Source organism: Parambassis ranga, chromosome 5 (assembly GCF_900634625.1).
Source record: "Parambassis ranga chromosome 5, fParRan2.1, whole genome shotgun sequence".
Lineage (NCBI taxonomy): Eukaryota > Metazoa > Chordata > Actinopteri > Ambassidae > Parambassis > Parambassis ranga.
The window spans coordinates 8227287-8245093 of NC_041026.1; positions in this window are offsets into that span (position 1 = coordinate 8227287).

A 17807-nucleotide genomic window follows, 5' to 3' on the forward strand; every position below is an offset into this window, starting at 1 on the left:
TCACCACAGAAATATGCAGATTTTTCCCATAATTTTAAAAGACATTTATTTATTTATATCTGCAGACTTCATGTACTCATATGCTTGCAAATTCCATTTTAAGATGAAAAAAATGAGCCTCTAAAAACATAATGCATTTATGAATGGGCTGACATGCTCTTCTTTTTTTACTACAGTGAAATGAATGCTGCATGTACATTAGCAGGTTTGGCACTTTAAAAAAGGAAACCGGCTGATAGGGTCCATTTAGAACACAAGTGGACCGGCTTCCTCCTGCAGACTTGGTGTGTATATCTTTGCAATAAGCATAACAACCAAAAAACATATATCACCATTTGTTCTGTTTTGAAGAAGGAAATAATAAAAAAAGAAGAGAGTTTATTAAATGGATGCCTCTGGCTCTTATCAGGCTGGACTGCATGCCTGACTTGCAGGCTGAGGACCCCGCTGCCTCGCTTGCACTGAGGCGAGGGAGGAAGGGCCAGCAGATTCTTGAAGGGGACACTTGTGGGAAGGAAAAGGGTCTCATTGCGAGAGATCAGCTTGTGTAAACATTCAGGTTAATGAAGCTCAGTGGGCCTAATCCTCAGCCCCTCTTTCTCACTCTCCCTCACCCTGGCCTCAAACCCTATCACCCCTCCCCAGGACCCACACACACACACCCCCCCCCCATTTTCCACTATAATCCCTTGCAGGAGCAGGCAGTGTCAATCAAAAGGACCTCAGGGGAAAAAAGGCAGGGGAAGTCGTGTGCTTGCACTTGTGTGTGTGTGTGTTGGCCTGGTTGCTTTGCATATAATTCATGTTTGCATGTGTTAACATTTGGGAGTGGATATGCACTGTATACAGAAACAACATGTGTCCATATGCAGATGTGTGTGGGTGCTTAAATGTGGGAGTTAGTCGGGGATTTCCAGCGAAGTAGCTTCAAAACATATGAATGGAAAGCAGGGAAGCTCTGGGTCCAGACCTGGGCTTGCTGGGTAATCAGCAACACATGAACCATACATGAGGAAGAGGAAGAGGGGATAAAGGGGGCGCAGAATAGTGGGAAGTCTGGACAGACAGGTTTTCTGTTCTAAGATATCTAAACAGTGACATCACACATCAGACATCTACATGTTTTTATACCCTTAAGCAACACGACATGACAGGACCATAAATAAAGAGGAGGTTGTTGCACTGTGTGCTGCTTCTACGTGAGAAAATAACACAGTAAAGATTATTAATGCTGCTTTTCGCACATCTATGGTTTTGATCAATCACGCACTCAGGAAAGCAAGAGGCTGAAGAAGAACTTAAGGGTGGGAATATAAAGCTTTGAGTTATTTTAAAGCATCTATATAATGGAATAAAAAGCGATATTTTATCATTATTATTAATTAAAGACGCCACGTTTGGTTGATAATACATCCCCCAGATACAACACACGGCAATGTTCATGCAGAACATGTGACTGTTAGGCCCAAAGTCATCACATTATGGGGCTAATACAGCCACAAAAGACCAGTATGTATGGCAGGGCGGAAGGGTGGACCTTCCGTCTGGAGTCAGAGGTTCAGGTCCCCCTGACACTGTGATCTGTTTTGTTTTCACTTAAGTTTAATTTTTATTCACAGTTGGATTTAAGCATTAAAAACTTAAAGTTTGGCATTTCCACGGTCGCCATTTGTTGTTTCTTTAAAGGACACATGTCCAAAAACTCACATCCTGTCATGTCTCAGGTCTGATTTTTACACGGATCATATTTGCGTGTCTTGATGGTTCATATATTAATAATTACAGCTGAGTCAGAGTTGCATCTGATTTCATAGTGAATGATGTTCTGTGTCGCCAACAACAGAAAACATCATATTTGTCATCATCAACCTTCAGTGGCAACACCCAGCATAATTAAAGCTGCATGAATAGAGTAATGGAGTAATGGAGTAATTCAAGTCTTATTTAAAAAACAGGACGATCAGATTTATGTGTCCATACAGACCAGAAAACATCAGGGAAACACTGATTTCAGTCGCTTCTGCAGTGAGTGCAGCTATTGACTGCTGAACAAAAGCAAAGATAAAGATTAAACTTGCAAACATGTGAAGGGAGATGAACAACATCTTTGGTTCCACAGCTGTGCTTTTAGCTATTTTCCACAAAAGTTTTCTGACTTCTGGAACAGAAAAGTTCCAGTTTCACTCCGTATCTGTAAGTCACCACCGGGGGTTTCCTCGTGTGTAAAGCAGCCATGTTTGTGCCCTGAGGCGGTGGACTTACCCAAAAGAAGAGTAAACAGCATTTACTAACTAACACCTTCTCCACCCCCCTCCCCTCGGAGTGGTTACAACCCAGCTGGGCTGTGGACATGATGATACCAGAACACAATGCTGTGTGTGGGTGCAGGTGTACAGGTACAGTGTGTGGATGGGTGCAGTTTTCACTTCCTTGACCAACTCCCGCTACTGTCTTCACAACAACAACAATACCATCACTGCCCAGGGACAGAGTCAGAGAGTCTGAACTGGCAATTCAACTCCGCAGATGGGGTATCAGTTCAGGTCCAGAGGCTAAATATTTATAAGACTCATCTCATAGCAGCTTCCATCCATCCATCCATCCATTTCCTAAACCTGCTCGTCCTGTACAGGGTCACTGTGGGACTGGAAAGGCAGGTGACACCCTGGAAAGGTTGCCAGGCTGTTGCAGGGCTCTTACAGCAGCTTTTACTGCTTAATTTCACCCTGATTATGATTGTTCTGATGCAGCGTTGACTATTGTGGAGAGAAATGACTGGACATCAGGTCTACATGCTGTACTTCTGGAGAACCTTTTTGCAGGACTCAGCAGAGGCCATGTCGTATAAAAAAGCCACTTCTACATAGAGTAACTACACACTTTAAGATATTTTGCTGCAGTTTTGTCTGCATTAAGTCACATTTTGTGTTTTTTTTCACGCTGTGCCTGGACAAAACAAAACACCGGTGACCTATTGGCTGAGTCTGAACATTGCAAATCTGGATATATCTGGACTGATTTCAATCCACCTCTCGGAGGTGGATCTAGCTGGATTGGCTCAAATGTGGCTTAGGTCTGAACGCAAATGCAGCTAGCGAATCCTGCTAGCGACGTCATACTTCCGGTTCACGGGGACAGTGTCCGGGTCGCATACAAAAGCCGTATGTAAACAACCGTGTAAAAAACGAAAGAACAAGCGATACGGAACAAAAAAAAACGATGACACATGCGCACACGAGCTCGTACCGCGGCCTGAACATATATTACGAGGCGCCACCTAGCGGTTTGGAGAACAATAAACAAGCCGGGTTAAGCTGGGTTAAGCTGGATTAAGCGCGGACATGTGTGTGCCAGATTTGAAAATAGGTCTGAACGTATCCAGCTTAAAGGCTATCTGGATTCAATCCTACTCTAGCTGGACTGACTTTCTCCAGTGTGAATGGGGCCTAATAAATCATGCAAGGCTAAAGTAACGTAAGTCCACATAGGAACACATGACTTTCACTTAAGTTAAGGAGTTAAGAGGAAGGAGCTAACGCTGGAGGAAAGGGACACATTCACATTCAGCAGAAAATGGAACCCACATACCAAAAGATGGACTCAGCCGTGCACCCCCCCCCCCCCATCCCCCCAATGATCTGTCTTTAAACACCGCTCACTTTTATTCTCACTCACTGTCAGGTTCTTAAGTGTCATTTGCACTTATAGAAAACTTATGTTTGGGGTTAGGCATTAAAATCTACTGGTTAAGTTTAGGCAGAGTTTAGGTAAAGATCACCGTGTGTCTAAGAAACACAAACATTTATAACATTAAACACATTGCACGTCAGTGGAAACTCAAGTGGTGTGAAATGACACGCAAAGCACTAAAAAACTGAACAATGAACACCATCATGCTTCTTTTGTTGCTACCCGGCTGGACAGACAAAACTTTTTATAGCTCTTGTAGATAGGTTGTGTGTCGGGCACGTGGGTCACTTTAAAAGGCCATAGATGGCATGACTAATCATAGCAGTGTTATCTTACTGGTCATAATCCATCTTTGGTCCTTTTTTCTCACAGTTCTTATTTTCCCACCGCCTTCACGGATTTCCCTTTTTGCCTCCGCTGAAGACTCTGCTGCTGTTTTATTATAGCACAGTTATTTGTGATGATGATGATTTACACTCTTAATATGCTTCTCTCTCGTTTCTTCCTGCTCCCTGGGTTCCCATAAATCACTGCATATATGGTTCCTAAAAACAGGAGGGCATGAAAGATCAATCAAACAGTCGGCTACCTGAATGTCTGCTCATCCAGTCATTTCCTAATACTCTCTCTTCACATGATCGATGTCTTTTTTTTCAAAGCATCAAAAAAATCAGCAACACTATATTGCTGCCTCCAAGGGCTGCTACTAAAGTTTTTGCAGGGAGAATTGGTGGAATAAAACAAGGCCTGTTAATGCCACACAGACCACCATCCTGTCTGAGCGCTTCTGTCAGAGCTCCCTGTGCACCGAGGCCAGATGGCAGAGAGAGCGGAGGGGGAGAGACAGACAGATGACAGAAAAGGCAAAAAAAGAGGGAGGTAGGAGGAGGACAAGATGAAGAACTGGGTGGTTTGGGGTTTCCCTGGCATTCTGCATTAAGCTCGGAAACCAAACCACACACACACACACACATATACCCACACATAAATACTGAACTATTCAATCCAGACTCTGGCTCCTCTCCAACGTTAACATGGTACAGTCCATGGCCACGTGTGGCACCCTGGAGTAAAGACCCAGTCGTCCTGCCAACTTTCTTCTTCTGTGGCAAAGCTGGTGTACCAGAGAAGTGAAGCCAGGGGCGTCCTGGCCAAGCTTCTTTCTTCTTCTTCTTCTTCTTCTGTGGTGGTGTAGGTGGGACCAGCGCAGTGCGGTGACAGGATGGGGTGGGGGGTAGGGCAGCCGAGGGTACAGTGAGGGCCCCTCGCATGATTGCATTGTCTCATCAGGGTCCTTTTATTAGGAACTCAGCAGGCTTATTATTTTTATTATTAACTGCCTGTGTTTTCGTCCTCGGGATGCCAGGCTTCAGTGCACACAGCTGTTTCTCCTCAACTCCTATGTTTTCTTAACTTAAGAGGTGCTTTTGCAAAATGCTGTTCAGATATCCCCCCCCCCCCCCCCACTACATGCCTATCTTTTCACTGGTCTGGCTTTCTCGCTTTTCTCTCTCTCCCTCTGTTCCTTAGCGAGGATTTGGCCAAGTCGAGCAGCCATGTCTTCAGGCTGGAGTGACAGGCTAGTAAAATTATGTTGAGCACAGCGAGCCAGATAATCATTTAAGTATGAAATAATAAATCCACGCTAGCCTGGTTTGTGTCAAATAAGGCACATCGGTGTGCAAAGTGACAGTAAAAAAACAAAGCACCTTTCTCAGCAGTAAGTCTTTAGTGTGTGTTTTATATGGAATTATGTAACAATAATTAAATATATATCATAAAAAATGGGCCAGTCACTTCAGACAGACACGTTTCTACTGGGAAGATGTATGTGGTGTATTTTATCTATCATTCATCAACACACACACCCAACATCTTTTAGGAGAGGGTCATAAAGTGAACGTGGAGACATCAGGCCACTAGCTAGCAACCTGGAAGTCTGATCAATAGCACAGATCAGGTTTCTCAGATGCATCACAAAGAGAGAGAGAGAGGAGCAGCAGCTGTTTAGAGCGTCGGTCTTGATATGAGGTGCAAAGCTCACAGACAGTCGAGAGGCATTCCGCAGTGAGGCTCAACATATGGACGCTCATATGTGACAGCCATGGCGCAGAGCAACATGATAGGCCTGCACGGACACATCTCAATTCATTGAATGGAATTTCCTGGCAGTCATAAAATCAGATCTTGACCCTGCAATAGTTCACAATAAAAATATTAATGCAATATGTATAGTAAATTTGGGAGAATCTATACTATCTTAAAGTATTATAGTGTGTTTGCCTTATAAAGTGTTAGCTGATCTGTAGCTCTAACAATGAGAGAAAATGCAGTTTATATTAAGAAAATGGTTACAAAATCATTAAAAAAAAGAGTCCAAAATCACTTTAAACAGGATTTAGACTGTTCATTTCTGCTATGCTGGGCCTTATAGCCAGGCTGAATCACATCACACCAGGTCACTCATGGAACTGCAGTCTTTCAGTGTTCAGCTTTGATAGCTATCATAATGAGACATTAAACTGAAGCTTGAGCTGCAGGACTCACAATGGCAGCATGGTTTGCTGTGTAGTGTACACGGTGGGAGGCCCAGCGAGGACATTGGTCAGCTGATCACCAGCTCTTACATGATGGGAACCCTCAATCTAATTAGGCCCTGTTCACACTGGAGAAAGTCACTAGCTAGAGTGGGATTGAATCCAGATTCAGCCATTAAGCTGGATACGTTCAGACCTATTTTCAAATCTGGCTATCACACACGTCCGTGCTCAATCCAGCTTAACCTGGCTTGTTTGTTGTCCTCCAAACCGCTGGGTTATACAAAATATATACAAAATCTGTGGTAGGACCGTGTGTGTGCATGCGTCGTGTGTTTTTTGTGTCGCTCGTTCTTTCGTTTTTTTTTTTAGGTCCAAAAAGCAGCTTATTCCTTTGTAGCCTGTGAAAAATAAACTCGGGGCAAAGCTGTCGTAGTTCGACGGTTGTTTACATTCGGCTTTTCTACCCGACCCCGGACACTGTCCCCGCGAACCGGAAGTATCACGACGCTAGCCGCATTGGCGTTCAGACCTGAGCCACATTTGAGCCAATCTGGTCCCCGGTGACAAATTGCCATGGTGATGAGACCCTTGTGGACAGACGGACTCACACAGTTTGAGATGGACTTAAGTGTACATTTAACTTTAAACATATGGATGAGAAAGCCAGAGTAGCTCTGGTCAAAACAAAGAAAAGACAGTTGCTACAATCTGTGACAAATTTAGCAAACCGCAGAGAAAAAGAGGGAGGACTGGTCATTTCTGATCTCCTCTAACACCGTCTGAAGCTCGTGATAAAGACAACCAGAAACATTTCTCACAAATTCAACCCATACAGCTGAGCTCAAGCTGCGTTCAGAAGCAGAAAACATGATTCACACATTGAGACATGCAGACACCCCCTTTGCAGCCGTCAGTTTTTATGAATCCCAAACGTCCTATTATCACACACCCCTCCAGCCTGAAACGAGCACATATTCTCCAAAAGCGCTGTCGCCGGGCTAACGTTGGCTCGGTTCCACTGCGCTCGCATTGCTCCCAAAACTGTCGAGGCTTGTCAGAATCTGGGCAGTTTCACACAGACGTCTCAGCATGTAGAAGGGGGACAGATCATCGGTGCTCACAGTGGCTGGTGTTAAATCACAAGAGTGAAAAAAAGAGAGAGTCTGGATGCCAGAGATGGAGCAAAGATAAGAGAAGATGGATGCAAGCAATACAACTCCATGACAGCAGGGGGTGAATAATCTGCTGAGAATGCGTTCCATTTAAAAACATCATTTCTTAACATCACCACAGCAAGAAGAGGGGGAGGGTCCGGATGGATAATCTGTCACATCGCTAAAACACTTAGCGACCATCGGTTGTGCTCCCAGGACGGTCGCCTTACACCACCCTGGTCCTTTATCAATAAAGTGTCTACCTTATTAGACAGAGCCGAGCCTTTTAAAAGCCTTGTGAGATAATTAAATCACCCTGTTCCTGATCAGATATGTGAATTATTGATAAGTCGGTGGAATCTTTGGCAGGACTCTGGGGGTTATTAATAATTGATGCGCTCCATCTGGATTGTGCGATAGCTGTCGTTTAGTTAACAGAACAGAGCAGAATTTAACCTGTTCGTGCATCATATTTAACCCATTGTGCCGTTGGCCCTTTCAGTTGTAGCAATGAAAAGCAAAGTGCATGACTGTAAAAGCTTAGTCTGAGTCTTGAGTCGCTGAAAAATTTCCCCTCGCTTGTGTGCAGAGTTATTAAAACCAAGCGTCCTGTGCGTCCTCCAGTCTGAGTAATAACAGGGTAATGCAGTAAGTCAAACAGTCTTGTTCTAATTAGGTGTGGTTGTGTGCGGCGTTCCAGTGCCTGTCGACTGCTCAAAGACATGACCATAAACACATTGGCCTCGGCGCTCGGTGGATTCGCCGCACAGAGACGGATCCAATGCAGTGAGAGAGGGGGAGAGAGGGAGAGAGAGAGAGAGGGGGTGCTGGTACTAATCTAACATAAAGTGTGTTTGAAGGACGGTTTGGCTACATTGTGTTTTTTTCATCACTTTCTTTTGATCAGGTTCTTGGATGACTCGTGGAAGACCTTCCCTTTTAGGAACACAATAAAAGTCTCTTCTTATCTTCTGATCTTTTCATCTAACAGAACCGATTTCAGAGATCAATTGTAGCCATTGACTAGTGTCCTTGCACAATTTGTGGTGTCTGACTGACTGGTGTGGTTTTGGTTTTCATGTGGTCGGCAAAAATGACAAAATGACACAGTGGGCTAAAGCTTTGAACTGACACGATGACAAACTACTTTAACCCAATGTTTGGTTTAGAAGCATGAAACATTTGTTACATCCTCATATTTAACTGTTTACCAAACGTATCGGGTTTTACAGAGTAAAGACGTCTCAGGCCTGTCTGCAGCCATCACACACAGAGATTTGTCAATTCCATTGTCAAAAATAAAATGTTTATTGGACTAAATGATTAAGGGGTTAAACTGTTTAATTTAAACCAGAATGTCATTCATCAAACAGCCAAACATGTCTGTGGAGAGTTTGTGCTATGAGAGATCGATTTTAAAGCCTTTCACAGACAACCAAGAAGAACCTGATGCAAATAAAATAACACACAGCTGCTTATTAATACTATTTCATCAATATAATATAATTTTAATTTTTCAGTGTGTCTTATGGGATTATTAAAGCCACAGCACACTGCTTTGGTCTCCCCCTTCTGGCAGTGAGTGTAAGTACACAGACTATGATGAAGACCTGCAGCTAACACTCACCTCTGATACAGCTAAGAGCTTGGCTAAGCTAACCTAGCTTGGACCTAAAAGAGTGACTTTAGCAAGCGCACACACACATTTTCTCTGCCACAGTGTGACGCTACAAACCTCCAGCCTGCAGGGCTCCCTGGCTAGCATCGCCCTTACGGCCATCTTGTTTTTTTCGGCTCGTGGTTGGGGTTAGGGAGCGATTTGTGTCGGTCTGCATAAAACTGTACATTAAATTACTGAATGACAGGTCACACAATATGGTGTAAGACTGGGATAGGGATAGTTCAGCCTGTGGGATAAAAGCTATGCTAAGCTAACGTAGCTTGGACGTAAAAGAGCGACTGAACGTTGTCTGACCTTGGTCGTGCAGCAGGGTTGCCATTAACTGTCGTTCATGTCTATGGAAAGGTGAATAACTCACAAGCTGTCCAGTTTTCATGAAAGTGTCACTTTTTTAGTGCGAAGATATTTTGTGTTGTACTTGATGCACACAGTGAAATAAAAGTGTGATTTAATCTCATGCACACAGACAAATCAACCATTTTCCCTTGTCACTGTTTTAAGTGGCAGTAACTGGTTAAAGTAGTAAAGGGGTTTAAAACAGGGTAGGGCTGTATGTTGTCGTGCTGGCTATCACAAAGATAAGTAATGTTAATCTGCATAAAATTATATTAAGGAGAAAAATGTGAAGTGGACATGAAACACAAGTCAGATTGAAACACAGAAATCAGTCTTCAGGTTCAGATAACTGATAACAACTCTGTGCATAATGACGAGTTCCTTCAGATGTTTGTTGCTGAGGAACGCTGTGAGCTGTGAAGCAATGCTTCAATGATTGGCTCTTTCTTATGGAGCGTGAGGACTTCACGATGAGGGCTTTCTTTCCCTCTGCCTTCAGCTCCATGTGGGCGGAGTTTTCACACACTCTGCAGTGACAAGACAATGTGCAACAAGGTGAGGCTTTGCTGAAAATCCACTGCCTGAAGCCAGCAAGCAGAGCAGAGAGGAAATGAACACATCGCCTGCTTTTTTTCACACCTTTACCTTTTACCCCAACCCTCCTCTCTCCCTGCTCCTCTCCTCTCTCCCTCACCCTCGCTCCCTCTTTCTCTCTCACTCATTCACCTCAGGCAAAGAACTGATAATCCAAAAGGTCACCTGTGGCCTCCCTCTCTCACCCCTCCCTCTCATTTCTTCTCTACAATGAGAAAAGAAAGAGAGAAAAGAAACATGCCTGAGGGAGTTTCCATCTTGATCACCCAGGGCAGGTAACCCTGGGAGTCAAACAAGTGTCCCCATGTGCAATTTTCTCCCACATTATTTGCCCGTGTTGTGAGCTGACATTCCTCATTCACAAAGGTAGAAAGGTGGTTTTTCAGCTTTAAAAGAAAAGCAGAAAATTCAGGATTTTCTTGAATACCTGGCTCGTACTTCCTGGAAAGAAACACGGCTGCTGTTTGAACATCACTAGCTGAACTCAACAAAAAAATACAGGTAATATAATACTTTTAATTAACTTTTATTTTAAATTTATAATTTATTAATACTAATTTAAAATAAGCAGTGTCCGTCATGCTGGGAACAGAGCAGCTTTAAAAACAACCTTTCAGCACTACAAATGCTCCCATTCACCCATTAGCTTCCTGCCCCGGCTATCACTTTCCAAATTATTGATTAGCAGTAATCAATTATGTGGCTTTGTGTAAGCTTTAAATGGCAGGGTTGAAAGGTCAAAGGCCAAGGGCAGCTCGACCTCCCACATTTCATTTGCAATAAATCAATATTTACACCTTCAAAGCAGAAGGAGAAAGCACCAACAGCAATTTGTAGGATTTGGAGTTTCTATCAATAATCAATATGAAGACAAATCACTTATTGAACAAAAGAAGAGTGTTCCAGCTGTGCTGTGCTGTTTGTCTGCTCCCTGACTCAGATGTTCCATTTGAACAGAGCAGTTCACTGAGCGCAGCCGAACGTTACACTAAATATTACTTTTAACTTCTGATTGTTTCAGAATCGCCTGCGGGTGAAAATGTTTTCAGCTCACGACCACAAACCGCACAGAAAAAAATATTTTACATGAAACCTCAGTGTGTTGGAACGGAAGCCGTACACAGCCCCACCTCAAAGAGTGTAAAGGGTGTGACGGTGTGTGTGTGCTCTATAAGAGCCTCTGTACTGGTATTACTGTTGACCTACAGTTTGGATTGTTTTATTAGCCTGTGAGGCGCTCGTCTCCCTCTAAGGCCCCGTTCACACTGGAGAAAGTCATTCCAGCTAGAGTAGGATTGTATCTGGATAGTCTTTAAGCTGGATACGTTTTTTCCTATTTTCCTAGACCTATTTTCAAATCTGGCTATCACACAAGCATGTCCGCACTCACTCTGGCTTAATCCGGCTTGTTTGCGGTCCTCCAAACCACTAGGTGGCGCCTTGTAATATACAGAGTCCGTTCAGGCCACGGTAGGACTGCGTGTGCGCATGCGTCGTGCCGGAAGTAGCATGTCGCTAACCGGAAGTATCACATCACTCGCCGGATTCGCTATCTGCATTTGCGTTCAGACCTGAGCCACATTTGAGCCAATCCGGCTAGAGCCACCTCCATGAGGTGGATTGAAATCAAGCTGGATATAGCCGGATTCGCAGTGTTCACACAGGATATATCCAGATACGGCCCAACTCCTGCTCTAGCTGGATTGATTTCCCCAGTGTGAACGCGGTGTAAAACTGTATCTGTTTTGGGTTGTGAGGCAGCAGGACTTCTGTAATTCAGGAAGTCATCGAGATCACAGCCTTTGATTTGAAAAGACGTCACACTGCCCTGTTTTATTAAAGACTTTTCTACACTTATTAAGACCAGTGATGGAGGAAGCACTGAAGCTTGGTAAGTAAAAGTACAAATACCCAGCAAAATATAAACTTAAGTAAAAGTACAAGTGCTACATCAACAATCCCACTTAAGTAAAAGTACTTTTAAATGTACTTAAAGTATTAAAAGTAAAAGTACTCATGCACCGAATATATATTATTGATTTCCATTGCAAAGGATCTGAACAGGTTAAAATAATCAAAGAAATCCTCTTGGTGTGCAGGATTCCCACCAGCTTGTTGCAGATGTCAATTTCCTGACACACGTAAAATCTGCCTTTATTCTCCATCCTCCACATTTATTCTGCAGCACCCGAGAGTTTTAATTAACTCTCATTCCTTCCTTCTTGTCTTCTCGCCTGATCTTATTACTCTTCATCTCTCCTCCTGCTCACTTCCTTTCGCTGACAGTGATTAAAACTCTTTGCTTGCCTTCCAATAAAAAAAGCAGAAATCCCTCAGACGTGCACACACAGGTCATGTCATGAAACCTTGCTTCCTTCACAGCCCTCGCAGCCATGGGAATTCTGCACCGCACAGACAGCAGTGACATCATGCCGCACTTCACAGGTCATCAATTATATTAACACCAAAAGTCAGAATCTGTTATTAATGAAGAGAAACATAAATAAATCCATGTATTTGTGTGTTTGTTTTGCCTCTTATGGTTTCGGTGTGTTTTTTTTTGTCTGATCAAAATGTTTTTTTTTATCAGTATCATGAGCATCTGATGAGTAAGATGAGACTCCGTCCTACCTTTATCATGCCAGGGGGTAAATTAATTTAAGAGCGATTATAAATGATTCATAATGAAACAGAATATTTGTGAGATGATATCACAATAAGTGACTGAACTCCTCATCAGAATGTTATAATTACAAGATAAAATCCATTTTTCTGACAAAGTAATCTTCCTCTAATCTTATGAGTGAGTCACACATGACTGGATACAGTTAGTGACAGCAGTGCCAAAGAGCTGTGTGTTTTGTTTCAGGTCAGTGCTGCCAACATCTGTTTGTTTATGTTTATTTACATGGAAACATTTTTTTTGTTTGTTTGTGCTGGTCGCTTTAATCAGTTTCCAATTGGTCCTTTTTCCGAAGTCAACTTCTTAGACACGCTGGTGGTTCAGTTTGAGGGACTAACGCGGCAGCTGGAACCCTCAGGGATGCCATCTTGGCTCACATAGAATAAATGCAGACATAGACAGTAAAACAATATACATTCTTTAAATGAATAAATCTCTCCCTCTTTCAATAAATGTCAAAAAGTAGTAACACGATGCACTGGATTTGAAGTTGCAGTTATCACTCACTATTGTTGGTACTCACCGCCGCTTGCTAAGCTAGCAAAAGTGTCAAAAACTGCAGTTCTACCTGTGGCCACTGGGATCTGGCTCCAAAGTGAGTCAACCCACCTGTGTTAAAGTGTCAAACTCTACAGGAGAAATGAACATTCAGACTTAAAATTTCATGTATTTGACATCATCCAACCTTTGAGGACTGCTCCTGCCAACATGGCAACGGTTAAAGCCTCAAGGACTCTAAACTGCCCCTCAAAAACCTGTGTGTGGTGACCCACTGTTTGACACAGTCTATGTGTCAGAGCACAGGATGAGCAAAGAAGCTTGTGAATGGATTTCCACTGAGTTCAGATCTATCAGGGCTGAGGTCACCAGACCTTCACCAGAGATCACAAAATGCTCTGAAAGACTCACTGCGTAACCTCTCACCTTGACCTTTGCATACAGGGCAAACAGATCCACTGATGATGTCATCTCCACGGGCCTCCATGCCGCTTAGAGTCACCTGGAACTCCCAGTGGTTGATGTAAATCTGCTTTTTTTGTGGACTACAGCTCAGCTTTCAGTACGATAATCTCTGTCAGACGCACAGCTGCTCTGGACTGTTTCTCTGCCACTTGTGCCTGAATAAAGGATTTTACCACAAACTGTCTCACACACACCTTCATGCTCAGCACCAGCTGTCTTCAGGGCTGCATGCTGAGCCCTCCTGTATGCCACTGTGACTGCATCCCTCCCCTCCCACCAACAATATAATAAAACAGACAGAGTACTTTGGTGGGTTTGACAACCGGAAGACACAGACGGGATGAGGTGGGAGGGATGCCGAGGCCTTTAACTCCAAGAAGCCCAGGCAGGTGATCACAGTCACAAAGTCAAGTGTCAAAAATAGATTCAAAACTAGCTACACAGCTACAGCTTTTCTTCTGAGTGCTGTATGTGTTAGCAGCTGAGGTGTAAACATGTGCCCCCCCCCCCTCCATCCTCACAAAAAACCATTACCTCAAGGAAACTCATTCAGAGATAAGTCATCATTACTCAGCAATGTCACTCCTTTGTCACCACCAGCAATTCAAAAAATCTGGAAAAAACAACATTCATTGTGAATAAAACAATAGGCCTGGTTGTTGTGAAACTATTTTACACCATTCCTGGAGTCACATGGACTGATAAGAAACACAATACTCTCAACACGCCTCGTCTTTGTCAGTGAAAGGGGAGGAGAGGGGGAGGGAGGAGGGGGAGAGGGACGGGGGGGAGTCTAAAAAATCCCTGCTCTTTCAAGGAGGGATCCTGAAATCTAAGGCTCTTCTCTGCAGCCGTGGGAACTTGCAATACTGCATGTGAGCAAGTCCGCCTCACCTCTGAGCCCGTGAACAGGAAATGGAAGAGTTGAAAGTGTGTTTTTGTGTGTCTGTTCGGGGTGTGGGTAGCGGGTTTCAAAAAGCACAAGGTTGTGGAATTCTCTCAGGAGATCATCCATCATATGAGCGAGGGAGGCTGGCTGAGGTTTTTGCTTTATTTGCATTCATGGGGGAATTATAAATCACCAGAAGTGAGAACAAGTGTCAGTCGCCTGAGCTGTCGTCTGAACAGCAGCTGTGTTTCTGGGACATTTTCACTTTTCTTAAGACTGATAAGACTCGTTTTTGGTGCACTTGTTTTCTGTTATTGATGGCAGCTGATAAAGGCAGCGTGTTGTTGATCCTGTGCTGACTCACATGCCTTGTAGTACACGGAGCAGAAATGTAAACTATTTTCACATAGGTTGACACAGCAGCAGTTGTGTTTGTGCACATGGGAAAAAAAGCAGACAAGTGTCAAATGAATACCTGCCCTGAGGATGTTCAATTCGACGTATCCGCTGAGACATTCCTTTAAAAGTTTAATGCACTTCTGTTCGGTGAGAAAAGTTTCAGCCAACCAAACATTTTCCCACGACTCAGGTGTGAAGCCTGGCACAGAGGTGCAGTCTTAGCGCACCTACTGGGTCTCTGGAGATCGGATGACACATACCGGGATAATGTGTGTATCTTAATGACTATGAACTGATGTGGTAGTGATTCTTACTCCTGTAGCCAAAGAACAACCAGAACCAACTTAAGACAACACCAAAACTAATTCAGCTAAAGTGATAGCAGCTAATTGCTGATTTGATATCAAAATTAAGCGATTATCTAATTATTAAAACAGTATTTCTGTGAATTGCGTAGGTCCATCTTATGACTGAGTTCCTCCTGCAGTCTGCAGTGGGCAGAAAGTCAGACAAATCTACAGCACGTTATGCGTGGTGATCAGGAGGTCACAGCTCTGCTCTATGCAGACGATGTTGTCCTTTCGGCATAGAAGGACGTTACTACCTTCAAATCCGAGGACACGCTTCTTTCTATGTTGGTGAAGATTCTCAGTCTTGACTGTGTGCAATAGCCAGATTTGAAAATAGGTCTGAACGTATCGGGTTTAAAAGCAATCCGGATTCGATCCCACTCTAGCTGGATTGACTTCTCCCCAGTCTGAACTGAGTCTAAAGTTCCTACCAGGCTCTGCCACCTCAATGGATTTTATCCCAGCTCTCAGTTGGCCTGGATCAATCAGCTGGATTTCATTTTTCAATTTACTGCCAATTGATTAACTCAATGAGTTATGCTCCATTTTAAACATAATGCAGTTTATATAATTTGCACCAAAGGTCATATTTTGTGGTATTTTTCCACTACTGTCCAACACAGCAATACCACAAACCACAGACTCACAAATTACCCCAGATCATCACCTCACTGACACAAAGGTAGCATTGTCATGCAGGCGTTTTACACGAGTTATTTAAACATATGAAGTCAGTATTTGTATGTTTTTGTGTCTAAATAAAGGTGTATAGTCATATTAGCAATAGCCCGCGCACCGTGAGTTTCTGCATTCATTTCTCTTTTTTTCTAATGCTGCACAAACATTAGTCACTCTAGACAGTATATCAGGCCAGTGGGCAGCTCTAGCAGGCTGGGGTTTCATCCCGCTGTGGAACCAGCTCCGTCTGAGGCATACAGCCTGAAACATCTGTTGTAATTTCTGTCAAATTGAACTTTTATTACCTGGTCATTAAAGCCTCAGCAATGGCAAAACCAGATGGGCTCTTGCTGACCTTACAACTGCTTCTTTTTTATGGTGTTGGTGAAAATTGAACCAAAGGAAGCCGTGCGCTTTATAAAATTAAGGCAATCATTCCCACATTCCTGAGACATGGGGGGGCGCACTGAGGGAGGGCGAGGAGGGGGTGCCGAGAGCGGCCACGCACGTTCTATCCACGCATCCCTCAGTGCCTGCACAGAGCTGAAAAAAGTAGGTTATATAATTCAAACTATGTTTTTAAAACATGTGTCTGTACATTGTGTATTTGATTGGCCGACTTCCAGTTGAAATTTAAAATCCAATTTAACACATATTTTCAGCCAAACATTTGGAAAACAACCGCCGTCGGCCCCTGCACATGCGTGTGTGTTCCTGAAGGGCCTCCAGTTAGAGGCCAGGGTCAGTTAAATAATACGCACAGCATATAACCAGCCTGGGTGAGAGCTGTCTCATTGGGAGGGAGGGCTGCTCCATCACTGCTCCCAGTGGGGAGGAATGGAGGGATGCTGGGTATGTTTATTAGAGACAGAGGGAACGAGGGTGGAAAGCTTTCAGAAGAGTGGAGGGGGAATTGACCTCCTGTACACTCAATAATCTGCAAAGTCTGTCAGTAGAGTCGCTGTTGAATGTTGATTTTACTGTTTTATTAGATACAAAAAAATGTTTTTCTAGATAACACACTTGACAAAGAATTATTCTCAATGGGACAAATGCTGAATAAATGGAGCTGGAGTGACACAGTAATGGTTTCCACACAGGACACAAAGGGTCACTAGCTGTGTTGATAAATACCGCAGCCGTGCGGTTCATACATGACGGCGTTCACAGTCAACCAAACCAAACACTGATGGGAAATGTGGACAAATCTGTCAAACAATTTTTTTCCCCACAGGACCACCGCCGTCATCACAAATGTGCAGATACATCTTTGTTTTTTTAATATTGTGTTTAGTTGTGGAATCCATTGTCGGGAGTTTTGGTGGCTTGTGGTGGGAAAACACCTCGCCGCTTATTGTTGCCAATTTGTTTTAACAACGGTCAGTTCAAAACAGGTGGTTTTCAATGTGATACACACATACACAGCTTGGAGGAATGTGGGAACTCAACGTAGATTCTTCCAACATGCCAACAGTTTCAAAAAGCTTGGTGAATCAAACCCCAGACCTAATGAGTGAAGGTCTTTGGATACCATCCACCGTCCCCCACCTGCCTCGACTTTTGCATCTTGTGATAAGATGACGTCAGCCAATAATACATGACCCAATCCATATGTGTCAAACATAACCACGAGTCTTCTCTGGCAGGTGTATTATTGACCAAATATGGAGGACGTGTTCGTTTCTCTATCACTGTCTTCTGACAATCCTCAGGTTATTACTCCGACTCCGACTGTCGCCATGTTTGACGCAGTATATTCCTCTATAGACATGTCGAAAATAAACTCCGGGCAAAGCTTCGTAGTTTGACAGATGTTTATATGTGGCTTTTGTACGCGACCCGGAGCCTGC